This window comes from Dipodomys merriami, unplaced genomic scaffold (assembly GCF_024711535.1).
Source record: "Dipodomys merriami isolate MVZ:Mamm:240054 unplaced genomic scaffold, mDipMer1.0.p SCAF_15, whole genome shotgun sequence".
NCBI lineage: Eukaryota > Metazoa > Chordata > Mammalia > Rodentia > Heteromyidae > Dipodomys > Dipodomys merriami.
In genome coordinates, this window is record NW_027202826.1 from 27,630,206 (window position 1) to 27,649,682 (window position 19,477).

The 19,477-nt window shown below is 41.1% G+C and overlaps 1 protein-coding gene across 3 annotated transcripts in view; it reads left to right on the forward strand.

Moving 5' to 3' along the window:
• Positions 1 to 2,727: 2,727 nt before the first annotated feature.
• The window catches only part of Ugt8 (UDP glycosyltransferase 8), a 67,698-nt gene continuing 50,948 nt past the window's right edge, over positions 2,728 to 19,477 (forward strand). Inside the window, exons 1-2 of one of the 3 annotated variants that reach the window (XM_070022498.1) lie at positions 2,728 to 2,749; positions 3,386 to 3,480. The gene's annotated coding sequence lies outside the window, so the exon portion shown is untranslated. Of the gene's footprint in view, positions 2,750 to 3,307; positions 3,481 to 4,187; positions 4,268 to 19,477 lie in introns of those variants that run through there. The other 2 variants (XM_070022497.1, XM_070022499.1) reach the window with 2 other exon arrangements.

Genomic DNA, 19,477 nt, shown 5'->3' on the forward strand with positions numbered 1-19,477 from the left:
GTCGATCCCCCCATGGTATGCGGAGACTGCTCCAGTGAAGCTTTCCTCTCAGCGGCCAGTCCAATCTCTAGAAAATAATTTTATCAGGTCTTAATGGGACACCTTTTTTATAGTGCTTATTAAACTGAACATATAGTAATATAGAAAATAATTCATTGTACTTTAAAAAAACAGCATAAACAGGAAGCTTGACCAAAATGTGGTGGTACTTTCATGGTAAAAGGTACAAAACTAGAAGAATTTGATCGTATCAGGGCACTGCATGAAAAATAATTTCTAGGATCAAGATAGGTAGCAAAGCACCTTAAACAAGATATTTTAAAATATGCTCCCATCAGCAATAACATATCTTTAATCTGTTTGTCAGTAAACGTAACGACCCCAACAAAACTCAATAATTCTCCCATTATCAGAAGTAAAGATAGATAAAATTAGCATTTGCTAAATGCTCACTGGGTCCCAAGAGCGGAGTATTATGTAATTTCTACCTTAATTACTATAACTTTATGCAGTAGATTCTATTATTATATTCATTTTATAGGCAAAGAAACCAAGACACAAAGAAGTTAGGTAACATGACAAAGCTCACGCAGGTAACAAAAAGTGAGTCTGAAATTAAGCTCTGGTATTCAGTTCAAAAGTTAATGATTGTCAGGATAAACTGTTATCTCTCATATGATTATTGCTATATCCAGGAACAGCATAAAGGCCCAACACCATGAAAAATTACAACAATCTTTTAAACTATAATGACAAATTGAATAAATGTATATAGTACATAAAAATAATGAGAAAATTTTATTCCTTATTGGTTGTAGCTTCCTTACAGATATGCTGTCAAATTCAACGTTCTATAGTCTAACAGGATTAGAATCTTGAGGATGGGGAAAATATGAAAAAAATATGCAAATCTTTAAAAAGAATCATTAAAAATTAGGGGAGGGCGTGTCTTACTGATTTCTTGGTCTTACAGTTTCAAAATCCAAAAATGTAAATTCATCTGTAATTTATCCCAAGACCAGCTAAATTTAAACAATGGGACACCCTTCCAGTATAGAGTTGTGAATAATTCAGCATCATATATAAACCAGGGAGAACAATAAGTAAACCTTAAATACAATAGAATGGGCATATCTGCACATATGTAGGAAAGCCATCTATATCCATCTATTGCTAATAATCACCTATGTTTAATGCTTCTTTTAAGTTTAACTAGTGCAATTTAAATAAGAAATAAACACACAGTATCATATACTTCCCAGGTCAGATACAAAGATTTCTAATTTGTAAAGGTCAGTGCTTTTGCTTATATGAACATGGAATCTGAAAATCCCTCTATCAGTAATGAACATCCATGAGCACATGGATCTTAGGTCTGTTACTGCGTATGTGTGTGTGAGTGTGAGTGTGTGTGTTGGGGCTTGAACTCAGGACCTCAGTGCCTTTAATTAAAGCTGATGCTCTATCATTTGAGCTACATCTCCAAGTTTAGCTTCTTGCTAGATAATTAGAGATGGAAAACTGTAATCCTCAGATATCAGACTCCTGAGTACCTAGTATTACAGGCATCTGTTATGTCTGTTAAGCAGACAAAATAAAATAACATATTTGGTTCTTTTTTTCATTTATCACTAAGTAACAGTATCTATAATAAAATATAAAATTCAGTTTTCTTATTTAAATACTGAGATTCCCAATTTTTTTTTCTTCAGCTCTGGGGCTTGAACTCTGGACCTGTGCTCTTCCTGAGCTTCTTTAGCTGTAGGTGAGCCACAGAACCACTTCCAGCTTTTCTGAGTAGCTTATTGGAGCTGAGAGTCCCATGCAGTTTCCCACGAGGACTGGTTTAAAACTGTGATACTCAGGTCTTAACTTCTTGAGTAGCTAGGATTTTTACAGGTGTGAGCCACGGGTGCCCAGCTTTTCTGTTTGTGTTTCTGGTTTTCTTTCTTTCTCTTTTAAAAAATCTCAGTTTGGTCAAGTAAGAAACAATTTTACTTAGCATTTTATTTTCTTTTTAAAATTCCTATAGATTAAACACAACATTTCAGTGACGTCATGGCATAGTAGCTTCTAAAACTTATGGCTGGCCATTTCTAAACGTTGCTATGATATGCATATATAAAATGACATCATGCCTGCATATACAAGTAATGTTAGTATGATCCATATATATGCATATATATGTGTGTATATCTATATCCATATATATGTCCTACAAGACAATGCCATCAGGCTGTGAGCAAAAGAGGACACTATTAGACTTTCATGGTTCTCATGCAGCTTGTAATCTACCACTGGGAACTTAAAAATGCTTAGCCTCTCCTTGCTGGGTTGCCACAAGAATAATACTCCAGCAGGCTTGTGTAAAGTTGCTTCCTGGCCTAGAACGCCAATTTGGCAGAGATAGGCTGCTGGCACACACAGATGAGACGGAATAAAGTACCCACAGACTCAATCCCGCAAAGCATAAATGGCTCTTTCAGGATGAGCCCCAACTAAAGCATGTCATTGAACCCAGCCAACCCAACTGATTTTCCCCAAGGTCCCCACACCCGCGCTTTCCACAGCTTTCCCAAGGTCCTGCGGCCCAGACGTGAAGTCTTGGCTTAGCTACTTTGCAGATGCACAAGATGGGGGGTCGTGGGGGGGGCACTTAATAATTTCCCGCTTATTCTTGTCCTATCTCTTCCATCGAGTTGTCCAAAATCAACTTCAGATCGGAACTAGGACTAGTCCAGAAGCTCAGGTAATAGTTACTGGCTGGTGACCAAAAGTAAAATAAGAGAGAGAAAGAAGTGACACTGGTGGCTCAAGTAGGAGAGCGCTAAGCGCTCAGGGCCACAGCCCAGGCCCTGAGTTCAAGCGCCACCATGGACAGATAAAGATGGAGAGAGAGATAAAGGCAGGCGGGACCTGGGGAGCTGGGCGGGTGGTGACCCCCAAGCCCACGGCCTGGGCCGGCCCGCGGGGAGTGGGGGAACTGGAGGCCCGGATGCGTGCCCCCGCAGCGCAGGGCCCGCGGGCGGCCGACCCTCCCCGGGAGCGCGGGGTGGGCCCCGGCTTCCCGACGCCGCCGAGCTTCGCGCCCAGCCCGAGCGCGCGCAGCACGCGGGAGGGCGCGAGCGCACGCGGGCCCCAGCCCGGGAGCGGCTCGAGTGCGGCCGAGCGCGTGGCGCGGCGGGCGGACGGGCGGGCGCGCGGGGCGGGGCGCGGCGGGCTCGGCTGGGGGCGGCGGGGTGTGTGTGGTGTGTGGTGTGCGCGGGAGGCGCGCCGCGGACCCGAAGGAAGACACCACGGAAGCCCTGCCACCCCTCGGGCCGCCTTCCGCGAAGTCCGCGCGGACTCCGCGGCTCCCCTCCTCACGCCCCCGCCCCCCTCCAAGTCACTTAAAGGCGGCGACACCTGATCCCGGCGCGCTCCACACGGGTCCCCGCCGGCCCCGGACACCCCTGCGCGGCAGCCGGGACACCAGGCGAGGTGAGCGGGCGACGGGGGCGAGCCCGGGTGTGGGGACGGGAGGAGGGCTGGTGGTGGGGGGGCGGCCCGGAGGAGAGGGGCGTTGTGGGCTCGGGAGGTGAGTGCGGGCGAGCGGCCGCGCCCCCGGGGTCAGGCAGGGGACGGGAGACTCCCTTCAGGGTGCGCCTCGCAGCCGGGCACCCGGCACCCTGAGGAGCCCGTCGGGCTGCAAGACCTTGTGCTTGACCCGGGAGTGATGGGCTCGGCGGGGCAGGGTGCGGGACCGTGGGGGGGGGCGCGGGTGCGGGATGCGAAGGAGCCTTTGGGACTTGGCGGGGGTGCGGGTGGCTGAGGGGGCGCGGGCCGCGGTGGGGGCCCGGGACTTGGCGGGGACCCGGCACGCGGAGGGCGGGGAGGGGGGGGGCGCAGGGCCACACTTGTCCCAACTCTTCTCGGTCTTCCCGCTAAGGGTGAGGTGGAGAGTTGGGGGGGAGTGCACTGGGATGGGGCGAAGCCTCGGTGGAACTACCCCCCCCACCCCGCCCCCCACACACACCCTCCCCCCAGTGATGCACGGACAGCGGAGGAGCCTGGGGTGCCCAGGCCTGGGGAGAAGGGAACTCGCGCCTGGGGAGAAGGGCAACTTCCCTGGCCTGGAGAAGCCGTTCCCCCCCCCCCGAAGATCCCCCTCCCCCGGGGAGGAGCTGAGGCTTTGGGGTTACCCCGAGGTCACCGCGGCGACCTAGGGCATGCATCTGTCTGTGCAGTGCGTCAGGGAGAAAGGACACTTGGAGGTGGCCAGGGGCAGGTACTGGATTTGTCTATGCAAACTTCACGGGTTGGCAGGGAGAGGGTTTTGGAAAGTTGGGTAGGGGGCAGGGGTGAGGGGTGGGGAGGGTGCTGTGAGTGAGTGAGCCACTGGGCTGCACACTTCCTTTAGGGAAGAGTGTCATTCTCTCTCTACCTGTGTGTCACAGGCTCTCAACACCTTTCAGCCTTTGGGAGGAAGGGCCAGAAGATGGAAAACTCCCAGGAGTGCAGAAACTAACCCAGAGGCCAAATTGCACTGACCTGGCATTGCCAGCCAGGAAAGGCAGGGTTGGATGGAGGTTGCAAATCAGACCCTCTGTGGGAGAGGGCTAGGGGTTAGAACTGGGGCCCCTGCCATTTGTTTTGTAGGATTCGCATTGGAAATGGGTTTAAAAAAAATCAACAAATTCTAGATATTTCCAGTCACCTTGTGCAACTGACATTTTCAAAATTAATGGCAGAAGGAATATGTAGTATTTTGGCAACTACACATTTGCAGGAGGAATGTGTAGTATTTTGGCTACTACACATTTGCAGGGGCTAAAGCCCCAGCAAAATAATGATCATAAAAATAAAGTACTACCATCTACAGAAATGATATAAAATATTTTTTCAATGAGAACATTATAAGAACATTAGGTATTCTAGGCATTCTAGCACTGGGCGATACTTCAAGTAATTAAAAAGTCGGTGTATCTCAATAAATAGAACTTCATGCTTCTTGGGTTAAGCCTGGACCCAGAGCCTTCCTTATTTTTCTTTCTAATAAAAGCTAATTTGGTATTACTGCTTTAGAAGTGTGTCTAAACAAAGCAACTATTCTAGATAGGGCTAAAGGAAAATGCTCCAGGGTTGTTTGATTTCCTTGCTCCCAGCAAGGTTAAGTTGTCACCTCATATGAGGTGACCATGTGCTTATAGAAGTGTTTTAAAGTCCTGAAGGTTGGTGTGTTCTCATTTAGTAAACCATCTTGAATCTGTGAGGGGCCTGGCCACAACAGGAATAGACAGGAGACTTCCACACTTTCTAAATCTGAAATACCACAGGTTTGTGCTGAGATGTATGATTCATGTATTTGTTAGAATAAACAAAGGAAGTTATATTGATTACAAAGTATTTTTGTGTAAAATTGAAATTTGGGGAGTATTTTTTATTTCTATTATTTATTTTTATTAAGCTTAAGTAGCTGCACAAAGGGGGTTTTGATTCAGCATGTCAGTTTGTGAGTTCACTGCATCTTGATTAATGTCATCCCATGAATTAATGGATGTCCAAACATTTGGCCTCAAATTTGCCATTAAAATTTGCTATTAAACTTTTTGTGGCTTTTTTTTCTTTTTAAGTCTTGGTCTGTCCTTGGAGGATATTGAATATGTTACTTCTTGTTGTTGCCTTGTCTTGGTGATCATGAATCCCTTACCAATTCAATAGTGCTATTCGTTGAGGTGTAGAGAGCTGTTTTGTTTAGAGTAGATAGTCCCAGCCTCCTGGTTTGAAATACTAGAATGGAGACAGAAGTACCATTCTTCTTAGGCTTTTCTGGTTCTTCTTTCTGTTATCAGCTATCATTTCCACTGCTGTTGGGCTGTGAGTAGGCCCTGCATTATATTGTATTGTGTTGGTTCTCCCCCATGAAATGATGTGGACTCTGGATAAAGCCTGTGGACTTTGTGACAAGTGCTTTCTATTCAAATGCTTTATTTCTGGGCTGGATTGTAAATTGAATGGTTGTGGTTTTCAGAGGAGTGTCGTTTCTACACCAACTTTTCATATTTATTATAGAAACTTTAGTATGTGAGATCTTTACAAACATATTTTAATTTTCCACAGTGAAGTCTTTTAGAAAAAAAAAATTGCCTGCCTGCCTTCCTGCCTGCCTTCCTGCATGCCTTCCTTCCTTCCTTCCTTCCTTCCTTCCTTCCTTCCTTCCTTCCTTTTTTCTTTCATCTTGCACTTTCTCCCTTGCTCCTTCTGTCTTTCATTTTCTTTTTCTCTTTCTCTCTCCCTTCCACCTCCCCTTCCTTCCCTTCCTTTCCCTTCCCTTCCCTTTCTTCTTTTTTTGTTTCATTCTCTCCTTTCTTTCTCTCTTTCCCTTTCCCTCACTCTCTCCATCTCCCAAACGCACCCAGCTCCTTCCCCGTCCCCCCCCCCCCCCCCCAGCCTATGCTGGTCCTGGGGCTTAAATTCAGGACCTGGGACCTGGGTGCTATGTCTGAAATTTTATTGCTTACCAACCTGACCACAGTTCTAGTTCCGACTTTATTATTTTTATTTTTATTTTTTTCTGAAGCTCATTGAAGATAAGAGCCTCATAGACTTTCCTGCCCAGACTGGCAGCTTTGAACCATGATCCTCAGATCTCAGCTCCTTGAGTAGCTAGGATTACAGGCATGAATCATGGAACAGTATTTGCTTTTCTAAGAAATTGAAGCAGTCTTGAAAAGTTTGCTTTAAAAAATTTGAGTGTGTAGATTGTTTTTCTTTAGGAATATATATGCTTTGATGTTTATATATTATTTTCTGTCACTGAAACTCATTGATTTATGTAGTGATGATAATATTTCTTTACTTAGGAGCTAGGAAGAAGCAGGGTAATTTGATAATCTTGCTAGCCATACTGGACGTTTGGCCAATTATGTAAACATTATTTTACATAGCTACCTAAGAAAGAGCTATCTGATCAAGCCAGTTTGAATTTTTTTAAAAAATAGTAGTAAGCACATCTTTTTTTTTTTCCATCCTGGGGCTTTTACTCTGGGTCTGGGGGCCACCCCTCAGCCCTTCATTTCTTTTTCTTTATTAAAAAATTTTAATAAGTTTTTTATTGTGAAAATACCGTACAGGGGGATTACAATTAAATGAGCTAGGAAATGAGTACCAGGGGAAACAAAGGAAGAGGCAACAATGCTTGATAAGAAATGTACTCATTTTCAGCTCTTCATTTCAAAACTAGTGCTCTACCACTTGAGCCACAGTGCCACTTCCTGTTTTCTGAGTGGTTTATTGGAGATTTGAGTTGCAAGGACTTTCCTGCCATGGCTGGCATTGAACCATGATCCTCAGATCTCAGCCTCCAGATTACAGGCATGAGCCATCAGTGCCCAGGAGCATATCTTCTTAAACTGAGACATTTCACATAAAAAATTCTTCTTTTTCTCCAGTAGGTAGTTATTAAAAGTATTCTCTGGGCCAGTTTCTGTGCTTTAAGGACAATTAAGATTTAGTAAGGCTGTGAGCTTAGGAGGTGGAGACAGGAAAGATATAGCAATATCCTGGAGAGCTCTTTGCCATTTCCTAAGATGAAAAGTCTGATCTCATCACAGTCTAGAAGGAATGTGACCAGGGTACTGAGGTACTGAAGTGATTGTGGTTAAAACCAAACTGTACCAATAGGGTAATGATGAGATTGGTCATGAAGTTGTTCAGGTGGTAGAGTCTGTAGGATGAGGTGACTTATTAGAGGGTGTGTGTTGCAGGAGGATACAACAGTTCTGAGCAGAGAGGTATTGGGCCAGATAGTAGATGAATAGATGGATGGATGCATGCATGAATGCATGGACAAATGAAGTTATTTTATATTTATAATTATGAAAATACATATTGGAGATTTTCCAGGACAAATGTTAGGGAAATCTGAAAGTATGAGAAATAGGAAGAAGCCACATATGAGAACATACAGATCAGGAGAGAAGAATAATATTGAGTGAAAAGTTTTTTTTATTTTATGCCAATACTGAGGCTTGAACTTAAGACCTTATATTTATACTTGACTTTTTCATGCAAGACTGGTACATTTGACCAACACCTTCACTTCATTTTTTTCTTTTTTTTCCTGGTGAATTGCAGGTAAGAGTCTTTACGGACTTTTCAACCTTGGGCTGGTTTGATCCGTGACTCTTGATCTTAGCCTCCTGAGTAGCTAGGATTATAGGCATGAGCCACTGGTGCCTGGCTATGGAGCAGAGTTTTTGTAGCTAATGGAGGAGAGAATTTCAAGTAGTGAGCGGGCAGCTACTAAAATGAGGTGTGCAGGATAGTTCTGGTTCTGTTGCTACCAGTCCTGTCACCTTGAGCTCACAGTTTAGTTCCTTTCATCTACAAAATTGGGACCAGAATACTTCCTTCATAGGGTTTCTGTGAGGATCAAGCCAAGGAATCTGTGAGAGCTTGGAAAGCTACTGAGCTATTCTATTGAAAGCAAGTCTTGGAGGAGGGATTAGGGGTCCCATGGTGACTTCTGCTTTCTGAAGTGAAGTGCAGTTGTCAGGGCTCAGAAAGAGTGACTTAAAAGAGCTGTTTTAAGATGAAAATTTGATTCTGTTTTTTAGCCATTTGGGTTAGAAGCCATTTTTTTTTAAATGAAGGGACAAAGGAGGCAACTGCACAAGCACTTGAAGAGAGGATGGGAGGGAGTTGCCGCCATACCCCAGGGGGATGCTAGGTTTTCAGGAGAAGCCTTCTTCCCAGCTTGGAGGGGCTAGCAGCTTATATACTGTGATTCAAACACATCTGATCAGCTAGGAACATTAATTCATACCCATAATCCTGGCTACTCAGGAGTAAAAGGTTGGGAGGATCCTGGTTTGAGGATAGTCTAGGAAAAAAAAAGTTCAGGAGACCCCAAATCAACCAATGTAAAAATGAGCACTGCCATCCAGCTAAGTGGGATGCATAAATAGGTGGACTGCAGTTGAGGTTAGCCCGGATATAGGAAGATAATGACAGCAAGAGGACTGGAGTCCTGGCTTAAGTGGTAGAGGACCTGCTTGGCAAGTGCAAGGTTTTAAGTTCAAACCCAAGTACCACCCAAGAAAGAAAGAGGAAGAAAGGAAGAGAAAGGAAAGAAGGAAGGAAGGAGAGAGAAAGAAAAGAAAGAGAAAGAAAGGAAAAGAAGGGAAGAAAGGAAGAAAGGAAGAGAAAAGAAGGAAGGAGAGAGAAAGAAAAGAAAGAGAAAGAAAAAGGGAAGGAAGGAAGGAAGAAAGAAAGGAAGGAAGGAGAAAGAAAAGAAAGAGAAAAAGGGAAGGAAGGAAGAAAGAAAGGAAGGAAGAAAGAAAGAAAGAAAGAAAGAAGGCAAAAAAGAAAGAAAAGAAAGAGACAAACCACCCAACCACCCTCTGGGAGACCACCACCCCCCAACTCCTCATTCTGGTATCTAGGTTTGAACAAAGAGTTTTGGTTCTGCTTAGCTGATGTTCTACCACTTGATCCACATCTCCAGCTTCGGTTTTGTTGCTTGATAATTTCTAGTTAGAGCTTCACAGACCATGCTGGCTTTGAACCTTAATTATCTGGATCTTAGCCTCTTGGGTAGCCAAGATTACTGATGTGAGCTGATAGTTTCTAGTTAGAGCTACCAGCACCTGGACAGTAGACTTTTTTTTAATGTTTTGGTTGTGGGACTTGAACTCAGGGTGTGGGCACTATCTTTGGGCCTCTTTGTGCTAAAGGCTAGCATTCTACCACTTGAGCCACAGCATCACTTCTGGGTTTTGAGTGGTTAATTTGAAACCAGAGTCTCATGAAGACTATTCTACCTGGTCTGGCTTCAAGCCACGATCCTCAGATCTCAGCTTCCTGAGTAGCTAGGATTATAGACATGAGCAATCATTGCTTGGCTGACAGTAGACATTTTAAAATAGATGTTCAAAGTATCCTTGGTATTGTAAATGTCCTTTAGAGCTTTAATCTAATTGGTTATTGGTTATTGGGTATTCATTTGAACAGAACCTGAAAACAAAGGCAGAAAGAGAGACAACTGGCATGGAAAGTTAACAAATTATAATTTAATATTTAATGACTCAGAAACCATTGTCAACCGGATAGGCTATTACAAGTTAGCATTTTGAAACATAATGACAAATGTGTGTAATAGCAGAGGGACTTATTCCTAAAGGTTTGTTGACTTCTCTTCTTTTTGAGTTTACTATTCTAATATTTAAATATGTTTCCTTTTTATTTTAGGATGTTAGTGACATAGATGATGTCATGCTTCTTATAAGTGATAGACATTTCAAATTAGATTTCAGAAATCTACATTACAGAAATATATTCCCCAACAATTAATGGGTATTTGGATATTTATACCTGTGGACTGCTTTGATAACAAGTCAACAATTGAACATAGTGAATATTGTTTATAAATTGGTTGTAAGGTATAATGGAGATTAAATGGTTAAAGTGGGAGGCTAGGCCAGGGGCTCATGTATGTTCTTCTAGTTACTCAGGATGATGAGATCAGGAGAGTCAAAACTCAATGACAACACAGACAGAAAAGCCCAAGAGATTCAATCTCCAAAATAATCAGCAAAGAGCCAGGCTGGAGGCATAACTCAAGTGGTAGAGTAGCAGAAAAGCAAGGAAGCTGAGCCAGTGCCAAGACCAAATTTGACACTGGTGAAAGAGAGAGAGGGAAGGAGGGAGGGAGAGAGGGAGGGAAGAGGAAGGAAGGATGAGGGTTAAAAATTGGTTATATATTTATTTTTTAGTTAAAATGACTTTAAATTTAGTGTCATTACTCTGTACTGTTAATTGCTTACTATTTTTGCAGCACTATTTTTCATAGTGCTTAGTATACCCAACAAATAGGTATGGGAATTGTATTTTCTACATCTTAAAGTAGAAATGCAGTCTGTTCTTTAGAGAGCCTCTGAATTCTATTGCAGTCTTCACTGGCCTCAGTACCTGTTGCTACTGGAGTTGAGTTTTGGTGCTTCTGATCCACTGTGCTTACTACCTTGTAACCTGCAACACACAGATTTCTGTGCAGGCAATTTTCAGTTTAGATTTCTCCCACTTCCACCCTGCGTGTATACCAACTCAGTTTTCCACTTTGTAGTCTTGCAGAGAATTTGTTTACATAGATCATAAGTGCCAACGTTGAAATTTGTTTAGACAGGAGTGCAACCCTTAAGTAAGCATTTAGGAGTTCAAAGCTCAAACCAAAAAAATATTACTATGAGATTGATGAATGGCAAAGTACCTAGGACATCCTAAGACAATTTCTATTCTCAGATGGAAATGTATGCGTGTTTTAAGCAAAGCACTTACATTGGATGGGAAAAATGGGTAGTAAAATTGTTTTAGACATCTTGCTTAGGGCTCTGTGCTATTTTATTTTATTTTTTAATTTTTTTGGTCAGGGTGATGTACAGAAGGTTACAGTTACATAAATAAGGATGTGAGTACATTTCTTGTCACTTGTTACCCCTTCCTCCATTTTTCTTGCACTTTCCCTCCCCACAATCACCCTCCTCCCCCAAGTTGTATGGTTCATTTCCAGTGTATTGTCTTGAGAGTATCACTGTTGCATTTGTTCGCCCTTTGTCCTTTGTCTTACCATTTTGTTGTTCTCTTTCCCTTCCCTAATTCGGATAAATGTATATACAATACCCAGAGTACCAAAATCAAATACAGTGACAACAGGGGAGGAAAAAAAAAACTAAAGAAAAAAGTTACTTCACATAGTGCATTAAAAATGCCACAGCATTAAAGGAAAACTTCTTGTTTCAATATCTTGGAGTTCATTTCACTTAGCGTTGTATTATATGGTTATATGTACATAACTTTTGAGCTATTGTGGTCCTCTGCTAGGACTATCTTAGACATATACTAATTATTACAAACGAGGGAAACCATGGAATCTATGCTTCTTTGGTTCTGGCTTACTTCAATTTTCAATAATCAGTATATTGGCTTTATTTTAAAGTTATCATCAGTACCCATTGAGTTCATATAGCTATAACAGAAATGCATCCAAAAGTACTTCATTTTCTTAAAAAAATTACATTTGCAACTACTTTGCTAAATTTTTGCATAGTTTGGAAATATTACAAAGTAAAATAGTATAAAATCATTTTACGCTTTCAATTTCTGTTTTGGTGTCATTTAATACTTGAAGTATTTTTAAGGTTCTAAATCATAACTTTGCGGCTATTTCACTATAACTTACTTTAATAAAGAGCTAATTTTCTTCCAAATTAAATAAATTTAAATAATCTATGCCAAAGTATGTTGGAATCATATGCACAAATAAGCAATGTTTTCAGTGGTAGATTATTCCTGGAAAGCTGTATAAATTGAATCATATGTGTAGGCTTTAACATTTTCATAACAGCTGAAGAAAGCTGGGTGCCAGTGGCTCATGTTTACAATTCTAGCTACTTAGGAGACTGAGATCTGGGATTGCAGTTCAAAGCCAACCCTGGCTGGAAAGTGACTTTTATCTTCAATTAATCACCAAAAGGCCCATAAATGAAGGTGTGGCTCAAGTGGCAGAGTGCCACCTTAAACAGAAACCTAAGCGACTGTACCTGGGCCTGAGTTAAAGTCCCAATACACTCTCTCTCTCTCTCTCTCTCTCTCTCTCTCTCTCTCTCTCTCTCTCTCTCTCTCTGTCTCTGTCTCTCTCATAATAATAATTTTTTTAAAAATCTGAAGAGTGGCTCATACCTGTAATTCTAGATCCTGAGGAGCTGAGATCTGAGGTTCATAGTTTGAACCCATCCTGGGCAGGAAAATCTATGAGAGTCTTTATCTCCAATTAACCACCAAAAAGTTCAAAATGGTGCTATAGCTTAAGTAGTAGAACATTAGCTTTTTGCAAAAACAGCTCAGGGATATAGCCCAGGTCCTTAGCTCAAGTCCTAGGACCGGCACAAAAAATCAATCAAACCCCCAAAACACAAAAGAAACAAGAAAAAAAACCTGAAGAAAATAAGGAGGAAGGACATGTAATATTTTTTAGTTAGAATTAATGGACATACATATATTTTTATACTAGATGTTTATATATTAATCAGATATTTTCTGTATGTTAGAAGTACTTTTCCAGTAAATAATGTGAAAGATAATTTCAAACTGTGTCAGAACTTTAATATAACCAAGGACTTTTCTATTTAGAGCATTATCAAGTTAAATCTTCCCTAGAAAAATTCATCTTTTTGCAAATTCTAATTTTTCTTTTTTCTTTTTTTTCAGTCCTGAGCTCCAATTTTTCTTTTCTTGTAAGTAAACACATAAAAACAGACACCAATAAGAAACTTGGGGACACATTGAAAACCACATTTTGACATAATCTATTCTTCAGAATTTAAAATAATAATTTTCTCTTGAGACATACTTGCTATGCAGCACAGGTTCACCTCAAACTCACAATTCTCATGTCTTTGCCTCTTAAGTGCTGGTATTACAAGCATACCCCACTACAACTCTCTTCATTGGATAATTTCAAACTCCAGTTACAATAAAAGCTTATTTTATTTCCTCGTTCTCATCATAGTATTAGAGAATCAGCAGAAAGCATTTTTCTTTTCTAGCAATGGCCTTCCCCATGAATAAACAACTCCCCAGTGCTTTCCATAGCTTTGCATTTGTGCTGGGGTACCTGCTGTCTGCTTGTTCTTCCTAGCCAATCAAGAGATCAGGGCTGGGAGGAAACTAGTCCAACAGGTTTGCCTGTCGATTCAATTCTAGGAAAAATAATTCAACTTATGGATTTGGGCAAGGGTGATACTATTTTAAGAAGTATTGACGGTTATCACCAGTTCTGTTTTCCCCTGGCTTTGAAAACATTTTGGGACATTGGGGTGACTATGTTTGCAAGAAGATAAAGTGAACAGGGAAACAAGGCAGGCAGGAAGGAAGTGGTGAAGAAGAAAGTATGGTAAAGGAAAATCAATAGTGCACCCCCCCACACATACACATAGAGAAAAGGACAGCCTTTCTGTGTTAGTATTATATGTAGGTTTTGTATAAATTGGGTGTATCATATCAGGAAACCGAAGTATCTATCTGGGCAATGACTCTAATTAAAACAAATGTATGTTTATGGTATTCAATTTCTGAAATAGAGCCCAACACCTCATTTAGGTCTAGGATGAGGAATGCTAGGGATATTGATGGGAAAGTGTATTTACCTTGACATTAGTCTTATCTTTGAAAAATAAACACGTTTCCCCCTAAGTAATAAAATATTCTCCTCATATAGTTTTTTTTTTTTTGCCGGTTTTGGGGCTTGTATTCAGGGCCTGGGTTCTGTCCCTGAACCTCTTTGTGTGCAGGGCTAATGCTCTACCACTTGAGCAACAGCTCCACTTCTGGCTTTTTCTGAATATTTTATGGGAGATAAATGTCTCACGGATTTTCCTGCCCTGGCTGGCTTTGAACTGTGATCCTCAGACTTCAACCTCTTGAGTAGTTTAGGATTACAGACCTGAGCCACTTGCATGCAACTCATATAGCATCTTTTTAATTTTTGTGGCAGCATTGGGGTTGAACTCAGGACTTGTGCTTGTTAAGCAGGAACAGTACAGCTTGAGCAACACCCCAACCCAATTACTTTTCTAATAGAATTTTAAATTCTTAAGTTCATTCTCTGGATTGCCCTGAACCTTAATCCTCTGGCTTAGGTTTTGGTAGCAGAGCTGGGATGACAAGTATATGCTGCCATGACAGTTTTTTATCAGTTGGTTGAGTTGAGGACTCTAATGTTTTGTAGGGTCTGTGTTTGAGACATGATCCTTCAGGCCACTCTTCTTGAGTGGTTAGGATTACAGAAATGAACCACTGTGTCATTGAATTTTATTTATTTGTTTGCTTGTTTATAAATATTTTACAGGTATATTCTTTTTACCCTTATTTTGCTTTTTAGCACTGAGTGGTAGATAGGGCCATTCTACAGACCATGATCTGAGGGTTCACAGTACTAAAGTAACACTTCCTGTTTGTCATCAGGACAATCCTGGGTGAGTTCACTGTTAGGTTTGGTGTGCTTTGCTTAGAGTTATACGTTTGAATTGTGGCTAGCTACCTGCTCATTTTCTGGAATACTAACACCGTGACCTCATGGAAATTGCTTTCTTGTAAAATCTTTAGTGTACACCTTTGCTCTCCACTCCTTTCTCACTTTCTGTGATTCTACCTTCACTCATATATGACAGTTCTCTTCATCTATTTCCTACTGTGTCTCTCTTTCCTTTTTGGGATTTTTCTTTTCTTTTCTTTATGGTTCAGGGTCTCCATCGGGCTTAACTCAGGGCTTTATGCTCTATTTGTCTTGTTTGCTTATAGCAGGCTTTCTACCTTTGAGTCACTTCTCCAGCTTTTTGCTGGTTGTTTTGGAAATAGAATGTCTAGGACTTTTCTGTGTGGGCTAGCCTTGAACTGAGATCCTCTGGATTTCAGATTGCTGAGTAGCTTGGATTCCATGCTAACCTTTGAGGCTCATAGAATAGAATTTTACACATAAATAGATGGTCTTTAATTCTTTCTCAGATTTCTTACCTATTCTCTCCAAAGCAGAATTGGAACTCTAATTCAGATCTGGCATCCCCATGTGCATTAGCAATGTGACAGACATTGGTGTTATTTTCAAGTGTACTTTCCCCTTACTCTTGGATGTAATCTGGCCCCAATTTGATTAAGGATTTCCTGAAGACCTCCTTGATTGCTAGACATTTTTCTACTCAGCTTGTGCTGTCTGTGCAATCCCTGTCACTTTGACCTTGACCACATTGATGCCTCTCTCTCTCATTCTTCCTTTGGCTTTGAATCAGTCTGTCATTCTTATTGCTGACTCTCTTGCCTTCTTTCAGTGTCAGTGTCATTTGACTTTTGTTTCATTTACACTGAGGGATCCAACATATTTAGCCTGACCCGTTCTCCCAAAACAACAAAGGAAGGGAAGGTTCCTCATGGATAGTGATGCTTTTTCTAATTCTTTTTGCTTTCTTTTCTTCCCTCTAGTTACACTGTTCAAACTCCAAACTCATCCTCTGTTTTGTTTGTAAATGGAATATTCTTATAGAAGCAACATGTATTCTAGAGACCCCTGTGGACAAGGTCATAGCTTAGTGCTATAGAATTGTGTGTGTGTGTATGTGTGTGTGTGTGTGTGTGTGTGTGTGTGAGAGAGAGAGAGAGAGAGAGAGAGAGAGAGAGAGAGAGAGAGAGAGAGAGAGAGAGAGAGAGAGAGAGAGCAGACAGACAGACAGACAGACAGAGACAGCTAGTAGTGGGGCATGAACTCAAGGCCTGGGAACTATCCACGTTTGATTTTTTTTTTTTTTGGTGGTTAATTGGAGGTAAGATTCTGAAGCACTTTTCAGCTAGGGCTGGCTTTGAACTGGGATCTTCAGATCTCAGCCTCCTGAGTAACTAGGATTTTATATGTGTGAGACACTGGTGCCTAGCCTAGCCTGCAGACTCTTTCTTTTAAAACTATAATGACTTAAGGGCTTTTTGTTTTTGTTTTTTAATTTTTCTTATGGCTTCCAATAGCTAGAAGTACATTCACACAGCTAATTCTATTTAAGACTAAGGTTAGCATGATAGTCATAATTCAGTATATTCCTCTTCTGCTTTGTATTTACATTGGACTGTAAGTAGACCTGATGTCATGAAATAGTTGCTGAGGAAAGAGAGCTATTGCATATAAGGAAGAGACCTGGAGGCTGACTAATTGATTCCGTTTTCTCCATTGGTCTTTTTTATGCCAGTTCATTCAAAGCACAGCCCAGCAGACTGAATTTTTCAGCCACTTTATATTTATTTATTTATTTATTTATTTATTTATTTATTTATTCATCTATTTATTTTGTGCTAGTCTTCGGGCTTGACCTCAGGGCCTGGGCTCTGTCCCTGAGGTTTTTTTTTAATGCATATAATTTTATTGTGAAGATACTGTACGGAGGGGTTAAAGTTACATGAGTAAGCTCAAGGCTAGCACTCCATCATTTGAACCTTAGTTCTACCTCTGGCTTTTTAGTGCTTAATTGGAAATAAGTGTCTTATGAACTTTCCTGCCTGACTGGCTTCAAACTGTTCTCCTCACACTAAGCCTGCTGAGTAGCGAGATTACAGGTGTGAGCTACTAGCATGGTTAGCCCAGAAAGAGAGAGAAAGTTAGGCAATAGGTGTAAAGATTGGAATAAGAATACATTTTGAGCCAGGAGCTGGTGGCTCATGCCTGAAATCCTCCTAGCGACTTAGAAGCCTGATATCTGAGGACCATGTTTCAAAGCTAGCCCTAATAGGAAAGTCCCTGAGACTCTTAACTCCAATAAATTGCTCCTCACAAGTCAGAATTTGAGCTGTGGCTCACGTGGCAGAGTGCCAACCTTGAAGAAAAGAAGTTCAGGGACAGCACCCAGGCCCCGTGCTCAAGCTCGGGGACAGGTGCGTGCATGTGTGCCTGCATGTGTGCACTCACACATACGTACGTACACACACACACACACATACACACACACATATTTTGAGTAATATCCTTAGCAAAAATTTTTAAGAAGTTATAAATAAAAGAAAAAAACAGAGGAAAGACAAAGACAAGATCTGAAATGAAATGTGAAGACTATTAATAAGAAGTGATGTTTGTTACGGCCAATTTTAGATAATTCTTAAAGTCACTCAGAAGTAATTGTGTTATTTTAGATCAGTTAGACTCTATCTGGGCCATGCTTTTGGGGTATATTTTATCTTCGGTAATGCTGAACTCACAGATCTGGCTTGCTTTCTTACCCTTTAACACCTGTGTGTTGATTGGGAGATAACATGTCTGACTGAAGTATTTCAGAGACCAGATCCTAGTAATGGGCATCTAGGTTTTCATACTGCTTGAATGAAGCTCTATTTGTACTTCTACCCCAGCTACCCTGACAGAAAGGGATTGGAAGGAGAGACATTTTGGACCAGACATGCTGATTTCCCAGAGGGAGGTCTATACAATGAGTGTTTGTAACATTTAAAGATGAATTCAGCCATTCTTTGAATGAACAACCTAATATTTGAAAGTACTCTTCTGCGTTGGAGACTAAGGATGACTTTTTTAAATAGTAAAAATATTTAAGTGTGTGTGTGTATGTGTGTGTGTGTGTGTTTTAAATAAGAAAATCATCCCTAAAGTTTCCAAGATTTGTATATCCCAGAACTCCAGGAAAAGTTGACCTGGTATCTGGCATATGGCAGTGAGCCTCAGAGTCTTTTCATGGTGCAGGTAAGAGATACCGATGAGGACCCAGGAAACCTGAGTGTCATTTTCGAGTCTGCCAATGAGTAACTATGGCCTAGCTCTGGGATACTAGGCAACCACTCCCTAGAGACTTTGTCCCTTTCTCTACCAAATGATAGGCTGCAGATTCAGGGAAATGTAGTGCTGAACATGGGACTCTTTATTTTTTAAATGAAAATACATGGTTCTTTTTAACATGGATTTTTTTTAACATTTTAACACATATATTAAGTAATAATGTTTAAGTGTATTTATTTTATTTTGGCAAATCTAATGGCAGTACAAATAAGTGGACCTGTTAAAATGAAACAACCTTGTACCAACTAATTCATGTATTTTTCTTTAAAGGATTTTTGTAGTATTTTCCAAATATTCAATGTTGACATCAAACATCAAGAAGAGAAATTATCTAGTATAATATTCTTATTACTGAATGGTCTAATTGCAGAACTGGATGGTAGCACTATTTTAGGGGCTAAGTGAGCTAACATTAAAATAATAATGATAACTTTGCAAATATGTAGAGATAGATAGTTTTAGTTTTAATGGATAAAATATAGTGACTTATCTGTAGTCCCAGAAAAGTAGAACAATGATGATCTGAAATCTTTCTAATAGTTTCAAAACATTTTTTTTTGGAAAAAATGTAAGGCTTGAAACTTAAGACTAGGTGTTCATTGCTCATGTCTGTAATCCTAGCTACTCAAAGAGGCTGAGATTTGAGGGTCACAATTCAAAGCCAACCAGGGCAGACAAAGGTTAGTGCTCTACCACTTGAGCCACAGCACCACTTCTGTTTCTTTAAATTGTTAATTGGAGATGAGAGTCTCATGGGAACTTTTCTGCCCAGGCTGGCTTCAAACCATGATCCTCAGATCTCAGCCATCTGAGTAGCTAGGATTATAGGTATGAGCCAATGATACCTGGCTGAAAGTATGTTTTATTGTTGTTCTTTTGTGCCAGTGCTGGAGCTTGAACTCAGGGTCTCAAGTTCTTCTCTTTTAGCTTTCCCATGGCTTTACTTGAGTCATGTCTCTGCTTTTGGCAAAAGCTGGTTATTGGAGATAGGAGTTGCTAGGAGCTGTCTGCCTCTTGAAGCCTACTTGTATCTGTGATTCTCAGATCTCAGCCTCATGAGTAGCTAGGATATGGATTTATCCAGCTCAAAACATGTTTGAGACATTACAGGAAAACGAATCTTAA